The sequence below is a fragment of the Arachis duranensis genome, chromosome 3 (assembly GCF_000817695.3).
Source record: "Arachis duranensis cultivar V14167 chromosome 3, aradu.V14167.gnm2.J7QH, whole genome shotgun sequence".
Lineage (NCBI taxonomy): Eukaryota > Viridiplantae > Streptophyta > Magnoliopsida > Fabales > Fabaceae > Arachis > Arachis duranensis.
Genome location: NC_029774.3, coordinates 12245613 through 12248928, shown reverse-complemented (window position 1 = coordinate 12248928; position 3316 = coordinate 12245613).

Below are 3316 nucleotides of genomic sequence, written 5' to 3'. Positions count from 1 at the left end.
TCGCTACATTTTTTCAACTTTTTGCACGCTTTAAAAGCGTAGCAAAATTAATGTTTTCTTGTAGTGACAGGTTTTTAGTAGATTAGAATTTGAAGAATATCCGATGCTGTTTGGATATTATAAGTGTAGATATAGAATTAATAAATTTTTTGAGTAGTCCCACTTTTGATGGTAGATTACTTATTCTTTTATGATAGAAAAATTATTGGGATCTCTCTTTTAGATGAGTAGAAACGATAGTAGGAGTTGAGTTTTTATTTAGATAAGTAGGGTTAAACTCACGTCGTTATGTTCAATCTCTATGAAGTCGGACAAATGCTAAATTGACTAATATCTGTAGTTTTGAACTTTATTCATTTTGAACCTGTCTAGATAATGAATTAGAATATAAACAACACTTATATTATATATCATGGGTGCATTGTATTTGCATATTGTGTTGCAACAAGTTTGAGACAAGGGTCCACCAAGTAGTTAAAGAATGTGGATAGGTATAATTGGTTAGCATAAGTCAAAGTTAGTACTTTTCTATTTGAGATTTGTTACTCTAAGTTGGACTGAGTATATAAGAGTGTCTAGGCTTGAATTCTTAGATTACTTCTTTCACAAGTTACCAATTAAGTCATTGTTGCTCTGTTCTTGTTGTAATTCTAGTTAAGATTCTCGATTTGCTTGGACTCTAGAAACCTCACATGGCATGTAATCCAAAGAAAGCTATTTATTTCTTGAAAGAAGGTCCAAGGGCTTGGTTCAACACTTTGACCGCCACTTTTGAACAATATAATTTGGTTTTACAACATTAAATTTGACATCTCTCATTAAAAAAAAAAAAAAAGTAGTAGTTATGAATACCAATAGAAATAATGAAGTTTTATCCAAAAAAAAAAGGAAAAAAAAGAGGTGGTATCCGAAAAAGAAAAATTAGATAGTATAACTCCGAACTGGACGCTAAATCGGATAAGAGTACCCTGGTTTAGATGTAGATCATTTTAAAGTATTCTAATTTTGCATGCAGATAAATAAGTTGAATTAATATATTTTAAGATTTAAAATTTTTATTTATTTTATTTTAGAAAAATGTCCCAATTCCTTTCATCAACTTTTAGGTTAAATTAGACACATTGTATCTTGCTGTCTTGTTACTTTTTCTTTTGATCAAAAGCTCTCCTTCGTTGTTTTATAGAATAAAAATCTTCTCTCGTCAAATTCTATTCTCTTCCTTCTTCCTCTATTTATTTATTTGCTACTAGCTAGGAAAATATATAAATATTTATAAAAAAAAGGCATTAGCTTTTATGTAGTGATATTTGCTAGTGTAATCTTTTTATTGTTACAATGAAATTATGATATGTTTTTAAATTTTATTAATTGGCAACGTACGAATAACATTTTAGATGTTTATTGCAACAAAATTATTCCCTCAAGAAATTATAAAAAATCGGCAACTCATGTCTTCCATGAAAGTGTATATGTACACTCATATATACATCAAGTATAAATTCTTCTATTATTTTTCTCTTGTCATATCGAGATATATATATATATATATATATGAACAATGAGAAAATCAAAATATCAAGAGTAGAGGATATAGGAACTAGATGAGGATTCTCTATCTACTTTGTCCATCAGAAATCTAACTCACTAAATCTCAACATCAAACTCATAACTAATTACATAATTAATTATTAGAATAATAAAACTATCATACTTTATTACTAGGGTTTTGTTAAAGAACTTGTTAATTAATAAGATTACAAAGAACTATTGTATTGAAAAAATTATAAGTTCAAGTTCCAATGGTTACAAATAATTTTTTTTAGTGAAGGCCCTAAAACAAAACTCCTTAATTATTATTTTAATTCAAATTTAATACATTAACAGTGTAAACAATTTTATATAGCTTTCATGATATTTAAGTAGTTAGATGATTTTAGTAATTAATTTTAAAATAAATTATTTTCACTAATGTGATAATACAAAGTTAGTTATTTATTTTATACTAATAATGTATGAAAACTAAATTATTATTATTTATTATTAACCATTTGAGAAATTATCATTATTTTTTTAGTGCATTATTAATGCACCCAATTGAACTCTTAACTAATTGTTTAATATAAGCTAATAGAATTACTAAGAAACAATGAAAATGTGCAAAATGTAACTATCATCACTTTACACATGACCAGGCATGATGTATCTTTCGTTACTTTTTAAATGGTACCAGTTGATTGATGTAGATTAATATGTTTATTATATTTGATCGCAAAAACAACCACACGTATATTCTCTAACATGTCGCCGAATATATCATATTTTCACAAGTCATATCGGTTTGTTCATTTTTATGTTAATAATTTAAAGGGAAAGTACAACACCACAGCACGCAGAGAACAAGATACATAAATCTAATTATGTATTAGTTTTATATTATATAAATCATAAAGGTATTTTTTATTGTTATAAATATGCATATGTATTTTATTTATGAAATGAAATTGATTTGAATACAATACAAATTTTGTGTTTACTTTATTACAAATTTTTTTAGGAGTAAGAAATTTAGTTTATATTTAAAGTCAGAACCCATTCCAAAACAATAAACTATGTGTGGAGAGTGTTGAACAATTCACTTTTAATTTGTCTCAACCTGCAAAAGAGAGGAGTGAATTATATAGCATTGTGCCCAAAGTGCTAGAAAAAGTAAGAAACAGAACATCACCTACTCAAAGAGTGTGAATTTGTTCGTTATTTCTAGTTTCATAAACCAATTAAAAATTTGTACCTCAGATTTTTTTGAGTTAGACATCAGAAAATGGATTAAAGAATTGTTGGACAAGTTGGACATGGATTCACAGGGTCTTTTATGCATGAGCATTCTCCACCTTTGGTTCGCATGAAACGAAGTCCTCCAAGAAGAACTAGATAAATCACCCATGGAAGTAGCAGACAGAGCCGTAAAGAATTTCAAAGAATATCAAAAAGCTCTCACAGCAATTGAGGATGGAATTCACCCACCTCCGCCAGGTTCACAAAGTGCAGAATTTTGGAGAAGACCACCAACCCACAAATTGAAAATTAATGTAGATGCATCATGCATTGATGAAGAGACAGTGGAGATAAGAGCAGTGACAAGAGATTCAGAAAGAACCATCCTCATGGTTGATACGTGGAAAGTAAATTTATCTGTTAAGTCACATGAGGCTGAGGCTTTAGCATGTTTGATGGTCCTAGAAAGAGTCCGAGAATGTTGTTTTTCTTATATTATTGTGGAGAGTGATAACATTGAGGTCATACAAAGTCTTAGAAAAAA